Consider the following 14,482-nt stretch of genomic DNA (forward strand, 5'->3'; position numbering starts at 1 on the left):
CACTCTGAACTTGATCCCGCAGTTTCCCCCTAACCTGCTCTTTGGCTTTTGTGGGTTGAGAAGTCTGGTAACTGTCACAGCTCACTGTTTTATAGCCCAAGACCTGTTCCGGCTGGCTGACTCAGGGTCTGGTCTGTCCCAGCATGGCCCACGCAGGGCGGCATTCTGCTCTCAGCACCATTCGATAGACCCTTCCCGGTGACCATCCAGGCTCTCTGGGGCTGAATACCTGTTTCCCTCTGCTATTTCATGGGTTCCACAGCTCTAGAATTTGTTCAGTCATTTTTACAGGTTTTTGGAGGGATTTGGGAGGCAGCTTAAGCAAGTCCCTGCTTTCCAGCTGCCATCTTGGCTCTGCCCCCAATGGTTCTCTTTCTTAAAATATGCAACCCACACAAAAATATCAAGAACAATTATTATAAAATGTATCATTTTTAGTGAGACAATTTAAGTCTATTATTGTTTTGCCAAAATAGAACTGTTTGGATTTCATATTATAGAGAGATTTGAACCAAAACATCTTATTAATGAACATTAATACATCAGTATCTACAAGCTATATGCCACTCCCCTGAAATCATATTAAACAACTTCATCTCATGGAATCTTTCTTAAATGATATCAGAATATAAGTTGGACTTGATAAGTATAAACTTCTTGATGTATAACAAGGAAAGATAGAGGCCAGAAGTTTTGAGCTTGAATCCAGAGGTCACGATTAACAAATTGGTTATAGCATTGGTCTCCTCCAGGGAAGACATGTAGAGGTAGCAAGAGGGCAAGAAGATACATAAAAATATAGGCTGTGGATAAATATGTTAAGAAACTTAGGGGGGAGGAGCGCTGTCACAGAGCACATCGGTGGCTCTGCGCCCCCTCCCCTGCTTCTCACTGCCCTCTGCTGCCCCTAGCCTGCTGGGCTGGGAACTTAGGCAGCCTGAGGGATTCCTCCTTGCAGGTTGGATATCTTGAAGGTCACCTGCAGCGGTGTAGATTCTGGATTTGTTCCCAGTGTTCTGGACTTTGATAAGAAACTGACAGAGGCTGATGCATATTTGTAAATTTTGATCGATCAGCTGAAGCTCTTTGATAACAAGTTTCAAAACTGCAAAGATGATGAACAGAGAAAGAGAATTGAGACTCTCAAAGAGACCACAAATAACATGGTAGAATCAATTAAACCCTGCATTGTGTTGCTGCAGATTGCTAAAGACCAAAGTAATGAGGACAAATATGCACATGGATCGATAAGTACGATGAACTCTGTAGATGCAACATATCAGCCTAATCCCTTACCAGTGATCAGCACAATGCCTACCCAGACTGTCTTACCTATAGAGTCTGCCCCATTGTATAAGTCAGAGCCATGTCAGTCCTCCCTATCTGTCGGACCTGGAGTCACTTCTTTGGAACATCCTCAGACACCAACACGCAAGAGCACAGGAAGCAGGCATTCAGCACCTAAGTGGCAGTCTGACATCTCCAAGCCATGTCAACTTGTCTCCAAACACAGTTCCAGAGTTTTCTTGTTCTAGGAGTGAAGATGAATTCTATGATGCCAATGAATTCCATCAAAGCAGCTCATTCCCAAAGGGCATCATAGATTCCTCTGGATCAGCCTCAATCTTGACCCACAGCCATCCAGGGAACAGTTTAAAACCCCCTGGTGCAACGAACTCCCTTATTTCTTTCATATCTAATGGGATGAATGATGCTGACCTGTTTGACTCCTATGACAGCTGAGATGATGATGGGGAGGCCAGCTCTGTGGAGGACCATAAGAGCCTCATCATGCACCTCTTGTCCCAGGTTAGGCTAGGAATGGATCTGACCAAGATGGTTCTCTCAATATTTATTTTTGAAAGAATATCACTTTTGGAAATGTATGCTGACTTTTTTGCACATCTAGATTTGTTTGTAAGCATCAGTGATCAGAAGGACCCTAAGGACTGAATGGTGCAGGTCCTAAGATAGTACCTTTCTGCCTTCCATGCAGGAAGTAAAGGGGCTGTGGCTAAAAAGCCTTACAATCCCATCCATTTTGGGTGAGATCTTTCAGTGTCACTGGACACTGCCCATGGGAAATGAAGAGAATTTGGAGCTGATGTCTAAAGGCCCCATGCCCTGGGGCTCCAAAACCTGTGTGGTGTTTGTGGTAGTACAGGTCTCCCATCACCTGTCCATTTAAGCTTTCTATGCCAAGTGCTTTAGCAAGTGGATCCAGTTCAATGCACACATATGGACCAAGTCCAAATTCTTGGGAATGTCCATTGATGTATATAACATAGGACAAGGTTGTGTCTCTTGTCTTGATTATGATAAGCATTATATTCTCATTTTCCCCAATGGCTATGGAAGGTCTATTCTCATGGGTAGAGTTGGGAGGAGAGTTTAGTATTAACTGCTCTAAGACCGAGTACAATGCCAACATCATCTTCCACACAAAGCTCTTCTATGGGGGCAAGAAGCACCAGATCACAGCTGAAATCCTTTTGTTCAACTGAAGGGGAGTAGAATGGTATCATGTATTCAAAATGTGCAACAGGAGAAAATATGGTCTTCATTGATACCAAGAAGGTGCTTATAATCAAGAAAAAAGTGAGGAAGCTGGAAAACCAGAATGAGTGTGAATCACCCTGCCTCTGCAAGGATGTCACTTACAACTTAAAAATCAGAGACATAGATGAGGCCACTGAAGAAAAGCACAGACTGGAAGAGAGACAGAGGGCAGAAGCTTGAGAAAGGAAGGAAACAGACATCCAGTGGGAGACCAGGTTATTCCATGAAGATTGAGAGTGTTGGGTCTATGATGAGCCATTACTGAAATGACTCAGAGCCAGCAACCATTGACTTTCAGAGGAGCCAAGGGCCTTTGTGCTGCCGGCTGGCCATCACCACTTTCTCTTGGGACTCAGAGTCCTCCTTCTCTTTGCAATGGTTCCTATCTCTGGGATACTGGACTTACTGATGCAGGTGAACAATTAAAGAAGGACAAGTCTCCTTTGTTCTCTTGGTGGCAGTCACTACAGCTTGACTTCAGTTTTAAGAATCCATTCAAGCTTTGAAAACATTTGTGAACACTGGGCTTAAGCTGTGTGTGTGTGTGTGTGTGTGTGTGTGTGTGTGTGTGACACACATTCTAGTGCCACCCCCAAGAAGAACAAGTCTCGCATACTCTTGGGTTCTAGCTATATATAAATGGATATGTGTATATATATATATATATATATATATATACATATATATTTATATATATATATGTGTGTGTATATATATATATACATAATCAAATGTTTTAGCATTCATTATGTCACTCAAAATAACTTCTGTATTTTTATTTTAAAGTTGAACTGTTGAATTATAGCTAACCCTTGCCTATACTTTAATTCCACTATGGGCTGCATCTTAAGGCTTCATAAAATAATTTTCCAAAAAAAGAGAGGGAGAGAGAGAGACTTGGTGGAATTCTTCGATTAAAACTTAATGAGAAAAACATGCTTGTAACAATAAATACCAATATATGTCAATGTATTTACACTTTTGAAGTTGTGAAATAGAACATAAAAGATCAGTAACTATCCTAATGAAAACCCCATAAAATATCAATGAAATACAAGAACCATCACCGTAAAGCATCTATAGAAACATTAACTCTTTTTGACCAAGAAGGAGAAAGAGACATCCTCATAGACCATGACAAATAGGTAAAAAGAAACTGCAGAAACAATTTTAGAATAAAGAAATATAACTTCACTAAACCATAGTAAAAGCTAATAACAATTGAATGCTATCAGATTTGTCTAATGTAACTGAAACATATTTGCTTTGGGATAGAGCCTAAGAAACAACTAAGATCCAAAAACAGAATAAAAATGTATTCCATGGGCAAAATCCGTATAAGTAAAGCCAACAGTATGTTGACAAAGAAATACTAAACAAATGGATGAGTCAAGTGGATTTGTTTATGGAAACAGAGGTTAATGGTAGCAATTCAGGACTAGTTGATCATCACCAGAATTATCACCAGGATTATCCTTAAGGAGCCCAGATTTAGTGATCAGTATAGATTATGTAATGAAATGGTAGAAATTGTGCAATATATCATTGCACACTGTAAAAAATTAGCACCTACCAAAAAACTATCAGGACATGATTTAGTGTTTAAAATTCTACATCAGAAGCACACTATCTTTTGTGGATCTACAGATGATGAATAATCATATTACAAATATAGACCTTGCCATATCCTGGAGAAAACAACCAATAAATTATAGAACTGGAAGGTTTTCACAGACCAAACTGTGTCCCACAATTGTCCCTTACACTGATCCACAAAAAAGCTTTACAATATTTTTAACATATGTCTGCATATCAAATACTCAGTCTCCAAATTGTGTAGTCCCAAAATATGGAGACATGGCAGAAGAAATAAAAGTCATTTGTGAGAACTGGATGAGGCCCATCCCATGACTCTGTCTGCCATTGTAGCTGTGTCATGGAGGCTCCAGAGAGCCTGGAGAATATAAGTTTTCTTCTTAATACTTTTATCCAACTACAAAATGCAGTTATTGTATATACCTTTGCAGCAGTCCACAAATGGTTAAATAGTTTAAAAATCAGGGTAGCAACTGGTCCCAGGACCATTCCTTTCTGAATTCTTTTGAACAAGGTGAGAACAGAATACAACTACTACTTAGAACTACTCTCTACTACTTACTACTCATTACTACCACTAACAATAACAAGTGCAACAGGAGAAACAGCTGTAACATGTCATGTGGCACTTAATAGTGTATAAAATATGAGACTGATAGTGTATTATTATGTCTAGTTCATTCAAGGCAACTGAGACAAAGAAAAGTTAATGACTTCCCCAAGGCCACACAGCTAACAAATGTCAGAGCTATTAAGTTGCCTCAGAGGCTCTTATCCTACATCTGAGGTTAATTAGGCAGTCTCTAACAGGTACCAAATTGGAGAATAAAAACAAATCTGAATAAAGAAGGTGAGATCAACACCCATTTTTTAATATTTGAAGACAGATAGCCAGTGGAGTCAGCATCAAATCTAGCTACAACTCACACGATTCTTGGGGGAAGTGATACACAGATACCCTCCTGTGGCCTCCCCAAAAGCCAGCACTCTGAGAGAGATACATCTTCTTTAGAGAAGTCTCTTGGGCATGACAATAGTATATCACCCTGTTCTGAAACTCTGGAGCAAGGCTTACTGACCTTCTCAGTGTCATGGACCCCATTGGCATTCTGGTAAAGTCATCTAGACCACTTCTCAGAGTAATGTTTTAGATGTCTAAAATAAAATACATGGAATCATATAGGAAACCAATTATAAGGAGACAAAGTTATCAGAAAAAAATTTTAAACCAAGTAACAGACTCCAGGGTAAGAACTCCTGCTCTGGAGACTCACCTGAGTAACCCAAATCACTGCAAAGCTGCACAGTATTGGCCACTTTCTAATTACTGATGGCTCAAGATTAGTTTCTTTCCTTAAATTACCCTTCTTGAATCTCTTGCTGTTTGGTGTCCTGTATACCCACAAAGATGGCACAAAGGCAGTTAAGCTTTATGAGTGCCTCAGAGATATCCTTAAAACAGCTCTTGTAGTTGAATGTTCTCAACTTTCTTATCACCCCTGTCCAGAGTGCTGATAGGAGTCAAGATGGGAACCCAGATTTTCTTACTCTTCATCTAGGGTATCTGCTTTGCCTACCTCATGGAGCTATTATGAAGGTCAAGTCCAACCAGATACTTTCTGTGAAAATGCTCTAAACACAATAAAATTACTTGCAAATGTAAGCTATTGTTATTATAATACCAAAACTCCCAACACCAATATTTAGCAAAAAAAAAATGAGCAAACAGTGTTAGTTGCTCTCTAGCTAGTATAAATGCTTGAAGAAGAATCTTTAGTCTCAACCTAAAGGAATAAATGTCTATTGATGGGAATTCCATACACCATGTTAGGCTTGTGGGGGAGATATTTTTGGACAAGTGGCAAAGAGAAGTCTAGCAGCATGTCCCAAACCGCACCTCAAACATATGGTTGGTTCTAGAATCAGTCATAGAATATTTAATTCAACATTCAATAAACATTTAAGTGCCTACTATGTTCTCTATGTCCAAGGCTGGCCCTATTCTTGAAGGTTGGAATTGAACTTTGCAAATAAAGACAGCCCCTAGGAAAACTATAAAATAAACAAAATTGGTCTTTAATTTCCATAGGTTTTTCCTACTTCCCTCAGGTATTGAGATTCTGATGCTCTCTGTTCTCCGCATTGCTAAAATATTTTCTGATACACATAAATTTTAATGATTGATAGCTTAAAGCTTTAGGAGCTTCCAAGGTCTTTAGGAGGATGCACATATTGCCCAGGATCAAACAAAGCCTTTAGCTAAAGAAGTCATTTTTAACCTATGATCTATGGACCTCCAAGGGCTCCCTGGATAGATTTCAGGGGATCTATGAACTTGGACAGGGGAAAAGAACATCTTTACTTTGCCAACTTCTAACTGAAATTCAGCATTTCTTTAGATTATGAATATAGGCAACAAACATTAGCCTAAAAAAGGGTCCATAGGCTTAAACTACCAAAGGGGTCTATGCAGAGGTATGCTAATAAATGTTTAAAGATTGGCTCTCCAAAAAAAAGGAAAAACATAACACATTTTTAAGTTTAGTTGACATTATTAACATTTTATCCATCACTTTCTAAAGTCTAGACAATCAACAAAACTATAAATCAAAGCCCTGATTTGTAGCATTTGCTTATTTCGGAAGTGTGAATTCTCATGCAAAAAATTTAACAATTGGCTCTCTAGAGCCAGTAAGAGCTAGCTCCATGACACAAAAAGGTTAAGTACTGTGGAGTTTAAGTGATGAAGCTATGAAGGTAGGTCAAATTTGGAAAGAATGGAAACTACAACATTAATGAATCAATTAACAAATCTGGATTGGAAGGGACTAGAACAAGGAACTTTCTCCTCAGTCTTGGCTGTAGCTGAGGGGAAGGAACCAGCCCTTTCTCCTAGGCATTGGTCTCTCAGAGGCAAACCAAGCTCAGACTCAGGTAAGTGGGGAGTGGAAATTCCTGAGCCCTGTTGGCTTGGTCATCTGGGTATGGTAGAGTATGGCCTTGAATAAGGTCAATGTAGCCTCTGAGTCATTGAGTTAAGGACTATTTCAAGAGAGGAAGGAACACTTCACAAATGGGCTAGGGAGCCATAGCTTGCCCTGTCTAAAATAGTCCAAGAATTATTCCTCCTCTCCAGTGAGGGAAATGAGGCAATTATACATAGAACACGAATTGTAAGTATACGTAAGTGCCAAGAACAGTACAGACAATTCTATGAAAGGATGCTACGATAGGAGGACTTTTAAAAAAATATCCTTGGTCTTTGGTCATTACAGTCCTGTCTGACTCTTCCTGACCCCATTTGGGGTTTTCTTGGCAAAGATACTGGAGTAATTTGCAATTTCCTTCTCCAGATCATTTTACAGATGCGGAAACTGAGGTAAACAGGGTTAAGTGACTTACCTAGGGTCATGCATCCAGTAAATGTCTGAGGCCAGATTTAAACTCACAAGGACAAGTCTTTCTGACTTCACGCCTGGCACTCTATTCACTATGCCACATTATTATCCCTTGAAGGTGGATTTCTTGGATATAACTAGTTCAAGAGCATACAGAGCAAACAGCTGTGTAAATCTGAGTCAAAAATGAGGTGCAACCATAAACTGTCAAGACTAATTTGGGAGTCTGATTTGTAACCAGGCTCTGGAAAATAGGTAGGAGGACCTTCCAAACAGCTTCTCGTGATGATCAATGTTGATGGGGATCCACAGGTGACATTAGGGAAGAGCACCTCCTATACTGGCAACAGAAAGAAAAGACAAGTCTTTATTGTTGGTGAATCCCTACAGAGGAGTGTGGAGAGGTGATCATCTATTTATCTGATATTGCCTAGAAAAGGAAGACTGTCTTTCACATGCATGTATTGGAATACGATAAACTTGTCAAATTTGACAACTATTACTCACTTCTAGCAAATTGTGTTGGGACAAATTATATTGCCAGAAGCAACTTTAAAAAGTATTTCTAGGGATCATGAAGTCCTTGGCAACAAACTGGAGCTATCATGGGCATAATTATGGTCTTTATCACTGTCCATGATTGAGAGCAGGGGTTTCAGAAGAAAAAGTCTGATTTGGGAAGCCAACACTTGGTTAAGAAGAAGATGTTCGAGAACAAGATTTATACTTCTTGACTCTAAACTATTTAGAAATATATCTTCATTAAACCTCTTGATTATGGATGGAGTATATCTAATGAGGCACACATTTAAAACACACACTTAAAAATCTGATCAAGCATTCTTTAAATTGAAAGTTGAGAGGGGCAAGAGAAAACACCCACACATATGTGCCATTCCAGATACCACAGAAAGTAGCAGAAATTATATTAGTGGGTGGGGTGTGAAGGAAAGGGAACAAGCATTTATTAAGTACCTACCATGTGCCAGGCGCTGTGCTAAGACAGTCTTCTTAAATGCTACTCCCTTACACACACCCTACAACTTACCATACTGGCCTACTCACTGTTCCTAGCACACAACACAACATCTCCCATCTCTATGCTTTTGCACCGTCTATAACTTATACTTGACACACTATCTGATTGCTTCTTCCTATTAGAATCCTTGGCTCAAATACCACCATCTTCAGGAAACCCTCAAGCTATCTCCTACCTATTCTGCATATACCTTGTCTATACTTATTTATATGTTGCCTCCCCATCTAGAATGTAAGTTCATTGGGACATGCACAGTAGATATGTTAGTAATAATCTTCAAGTATTTTAAGAATTGTTCCAGGCTAAATGAATTAAACATATTCTTTACATAATTTAGGCCTGATGTCAGGAAAAACTAACAATTAGATCTCTCCCAAAGTGCAATGAACTGGCTGCCTCAAGTGAGTTCCCCTGAATTAGGGATCTTCAAGCAGACAACAGATGGCCACTTGTTGAATGAGATGTTATAGTAGTTAGATCATGAAATTAACTTACTTTCATTTTGTGAGAAAGTATACCTGGATTTCAACAAGGCATTTGACAAAGTTTGTCATGACATCCTCATGGACAAGCTGGAAAGATCTGACCCAGAAGAAGGATAGCACAGTTAGATGAATTCAGAACTGCTTCAGTTGACTGACCTGGAGAGGAGTCATTATTGGATCTATATTGCCTTGAACAGGGTCTTTATCTCTAATCAGAGTGGCAGAATTATGTTCTTTTATCAGTCACTTGGATGAAGGCAAAGACTACATACTTACCAGGTATGTAGATGACATAAAGACACAGACTCAGGATCGAAAAAAGACCTCAATAATCCATAAAGAAGATGAATGTAATAAGGATAAATGTAAAGTCTTACAACTGGGCACAAAAAATCAATTTTACAAATACAAGATAAGGAAAAAACTACAAAACTATTCAAAAATGGAATGAGTGTTTTAGGGAGGAAACATCACTGGAGGTCTTCAAGTGGATTGTCAGCATCTCAACACTTGCCATTTGTTTTCTTTTGTCTTACTGTTTCCCCTTCTTCACCACATTGAAAGGAAGAGAAGTAGGATAATTGCCCATGACTGAGGATAGAGAGTGGTTACACTCTGGAATAATAGGAAAGTTTAAAAAATTCCTATTCTCCAGGCATAATTTTGTCCCTCATGAATAGCCACTTGTGTGGAACCAATTCCTCCTTGGTCATAGGCTGGACTTGATGACCTCTGGCACCTCTTCCAACTCTGAAATTCTGTGAAATACAATTATTTCTGTTCTTTCCATCCTGTTCCCTATTTGTTCACTGTATCCCCCAAACCTCTACACTAAATTCACTGTAAAGCTCAAGAATCTAGTGAAGAGGTTATCCATGTCCATCTATGACCCTGAAGGAGTAGCCTCTCTAGCAGGAGTTTTTGCTCCTCGGAATGGGGGATGAGCTGAACTAATTAAACCTATGGTCACTGATTGGGAAGCCTCTGTTATCAATTATTTTCTCCATAGTACCCAGCCTCCCAAATTCCCAGGAGTCTTGTCCGGCATATCTACTGAACTTGTCTTTGTCTTGGGAATTGTCTCTATAAGGCAATATAGAAGCTAGAGCATTTAGTTAATAGAGACCTGAGTTCAAATTTCATCTCAGATGTTTACTATGTGACCCCATGGATAAATCATTTACCACCACCACCCCAGCCTCAGTTTCCTAATTTATAAAATGGAGATAATGGTAGCACTTACATGTTAGGATGTTTTGAGAATCAAGTGAGGTATGTGTAATATACACACACATGCATACACACATATACACATATGCACGCACACATATATACACATATATGTGTATATACACATACTATATATATGTAATATGTATATACATATTGCTTTATATATTTTAAAGCCTATATAAACACTAGTTGTTATTATTTTCTAGTTTAGCTTTCTCCTTTCAAGCTTCCTGTGCTCCTGTCCTACCCAAATCCCAGGTGTGTTTCTGAATGCTTCTTGGGAGCTCCAGGGTACTGACAGTAGAGTCCTCTTGTGAAGTCCTGTTTGTTTCTGCTGTGGAAGCAGGTAGCCCAACCACTAACTTTGCTATGTTTTTGAGACTCACTGGCACAGATGGTCTATGATGAAGTTTCTCTCCCGACTTGGTGCTGGAAGAATCATCCATTGTGGGAGTCCTTCTGCCTAGGAGCCTTGGGAAACAGAAGCACAGGTTGATAGAGTCCTTTTATGACTTATTTAAAGAATAGCTTGGCCCTCTCAAAATCTGGCCCTCTTTTCAGGCTTCTTATATCTGTTCCTATCCATATACTCTATAATCCAGCCATTCTGTCCTACTGGCTGTTCCTTGTATCAGACATTCCATCTCCTGACACTGTGTGTTTGCATTGGGTGTCTCTCATGCATGTTAACTGGCTATCTGACTGACTTTCCCTACCTTATACAGATATTGGGTCTGTTGGGTAGGAATAGAATGCATACATATATGGACACAAGGGGGTACATGTCAACTTATAAGAAGAGAGGTACAGATATTCCAAATCAAAGTGTCATTGGTAAACAATTACTTCCTCTCTTTCTCTGCTCTTCTGTACTCCACCATCTCCAAGACCCATTCATTATACTCTCCTGTCTCTAAGTCTTTGCTCTATCCTTGGAATATCATTTTTCCCCCTCCTCTCCTTTGCCTGTTGAATTTCTGACCATCTCTCCACATCCTACCTCAAATTCCACTTCTCTCATGAAGTCTTCTCTAAACCTCATGATTTGATAATCACCTTTTCACTCAGATTTCACACAACTCTTTATCTCTGCCTCCTCCTTTTTTTCCCCCATTAGATTGTAAGCTCCTTGAGGGCAGGGACTATCTATTTACTAATTGTATACCCAATTGGCACAGGGTCTAGCACATAGTAGGTGCTTAATAAATGTTTATTGGATTGAATTGTTTTCTGCCTTTCTATTACATTTATGTAATACTGTTCCTTATTGCTATTTGTGTCTATGACTTATTTCCTTCTTAGATTGTAAACTCCATGAGGGCAGGGTCTGGGTCTGTCTTCAGTATTAGAAAGGCATTTCTCACAGTGCCTAATACTGTGCTTTGCTCACAGAAGCCAATTTATCAGAGTTTTTGAGTGAATGATGACCAGCATTTCTACAGACCTTTCTGAAAGTGGGAGGAAGGACAGACCTCAAATTCCCTGTCTAGGCAAACAAAGGAAATGGTATTTAAAATGCTGTTCTCCCCCAGGAGCCTAGCTGCTCACCCCCATCATCCTCTCTAGAGAATTAGAGATCATAGACATCCCAAACAAAAAGAGCACATCGAACCTCGTCTGTGAAATATACATTCCCTAATTGCTAATGTTTCCTTTTTGATAACTAAAAAGCCTGTGCACATTAAATAAAAGGAGATTTAATTTCTAGTTTAAATACAGCTGCCGTAATTCTTATGCACCACACAGCTGTTCAGAGACCTGGCAATGGGCCACGTCTTATATGTCCTATCATGTCTCTCCCGGCATTGTCTTCCTGACACACACACACAGAGAACATCTTTTACTGTTTAGGAAATATTTTTATTCATTTTCAGGTTGGCACAGCACTGCAGAGGGAAGTGCTTCAGTATCTCAACCCCTCCAAGCTTTGCACCTGTCAAACCACTTTATTTCTCCCTTCTTGGCTAAACTGTTTATATAAAGGAAAATCATTTGTTTTACTGTGTCTTTTCTGATCCTATTCAGAGACAGGCCCTATAGAGCAGAATGTTCCTTAGACTCTGTGCAAAAAGAAAAGAAGGGGAAAAAAAGCATGCAGTGATCACATGTTTTTATTTTGGAAACCACAAGAGTGAAATTTTGAGGTTGGAGGCTTTAAGAGATGTTGTCAATCTGGCTGTCTCTTTTGGGGTGTGGGGTGGGGGTAGGGAGAAGAAGAAATCACTGCCAACTGGTTGTGTCGTTCTCAATTCATTTCAGAATGAAAATAATCTTAGAAGATATAGGAAAAAACGTAGAAAGATTAAAGTCTTCAAGGCCATCCTGACCACTTACTTTGATGTAGTCATTCTCTTTTAAAGAGGCCTGAAATATTTCCTGCTCACTTTCAATAAAAACATAGTTGTTACTGGATCATTGAGATGCAGCATTCACCAAAGCCCTTACAGTGTCCCTATTTAAAGAGGAGGGTTCCCACTAGCCTCTTTGGGGACTTAATGGTGGTAAGAACCCCATGATCAGACTTGACTTTACAAATCCAAATCATGGAGATAGCTCAATCTTTCTTCCCACTGCCCTTTGAGATTACGCCAATCCCTCTTCCCCTCCAATTTTCCCCAGACTCAGATATGTAAATCTATCCTATTATAGGCTAGTCTTCAGAAACAAAACATACTATTGGCTCAACTTCAGTAGGGGAGATACTTTGAACATTTCTCCCCTAGTAGCAAGGATGGATTTGTTCTGAACCATCTCCATTTCCTCACCTCCTCTCCATGGGACCAATGGCATACATTTCTGAGAGTTGGTTGGGTCAAGAGGTTGTAGTCATTATTTATGGAAAAAAAGCAAAGATAACTGGTCCAAAGGGGGATTGAAACCATGCCTCACCTTTTTAGCACCATACTTGAACTAACTGAGCAATAGATAACCAATCATCAATTATCATATATCAAATGAGATACTATTTATAAAAAAAGAAGAAAAAGAAAGAGGAAGAGAAGGAAAAGGAGAAAGAAGAGAAGGAGAAGGAAGAGGAGGAAGAGGAGGAGGAGTAGCAGTAGCAGCAGCAGCAGCAGAAAAAGAAGAAGAAGAAGAAGAAGAAGAAGAAGAAGAAGAAGAAGAAGAAGAAGAAGAAGAAGAAGAGTTAGAAGAAGAAGAAGAAGCATTTAGCATAGTGCCTAGCACATGGCAGGTGTTCTATAAGTACTTCTTCCCTCTCTCTCCTATTACCATACAGTTCAGGATAGTACTGGGAGTTTGAGAATATAACTGGAGTGAATCTAATCTAGTCAAATCCAAGACTTGCTTTATATCATGACCTTCTCATCACCAACACTGTCTTCTGCTTATTTACCTACAACAAAACATCATGGATGTACCCTCACAGCAAGCACTGGTATTTAATAGACTATGTCATTGTAAGGAGAAGAGATAGGCAGGATGCGAGAGTGAAGAAGGTAATGTGTGGCATAGAGTGCTGGACTGATCACAGACTCATTCTTTCTGAGTTAAATATTTGTATTCAGCAAAAGTGATGGCCCCAGGGTAAGACAACTGTCAGGAGATTCAGTGTCAACAGAGTAGAATACTTCTCCACACATGAACAATTCATTGCTGACCTGGAGGGAAAGCTGAGTCAGCATACAATTAGCAACAGTGAAGCAGAAAGAAGTGAGCAGCTTTCAGAGACTTGGTGCACAGCACCACATTTGCTCATCTGGGCCAGAACACTCAAAAACATCAGGATTACTTTGATCAAAGTGATGGGGAAATTCAGAAGCTACTAAATAAGAAATGAGAACTCCATAGGGTTTACCAGCAAGATAACTCATCTGTCTCTAAGAAGGCAGTAGTTAACTCCATCAAAAATGAAGTGCAAGTGAAGCTCAGAGAGATGCAGGATTCTTGGCTCAGTAAGAAGGCAGATGAAATTCAATTTTATGCTGATGGCAACAATGTAAAGTGTTCCTATGATGACTTGAAGACTATTTATGGGCCAGCTTCGGTGCATCTCAACTATTTGGCACTGATAGAGTCATACTGATCAGTAACAAGGACATAATCCTGGAGAGATGGGCTGAACACTTTCACAGTGTTCTCAACAGATCATCATCAACCAATGCTGAAGCTATTGACCATATGCCTCTGGTTAAAGTCAATCCCTCTCAAGC

The 14,482-nt window shown here is 39.6% G+C and overlaps 1 pseudogene; it reads left to right on the plus strand.

Annotated features, from left to right (window-relative positions):
* The first annotated feature begins 993 nt into the window (after positions 1–993).
* On the plus strand, positions 994–2,850 carry LOC118851897 (annotated as a pseudogene).
* The last annotated feature ends 11,632 nt before the right edge of the window (positions 2,851–14,482 follow it).

This window comes from Trichosurus vulpecula, chromosome 5 (genome assembly GCF_011100635.1).
Source record: "Trichosurus vulpecula isolate mTriVul1 chromosome 5, mTriVul1.pri, whole genome shotgun sequence".
NCBI lineage: Eukaryota > Metazoa > Chordata > Mammalia > Diprotodontia > Phalangeridae > Trichosurus > Trichosurus vulpecula.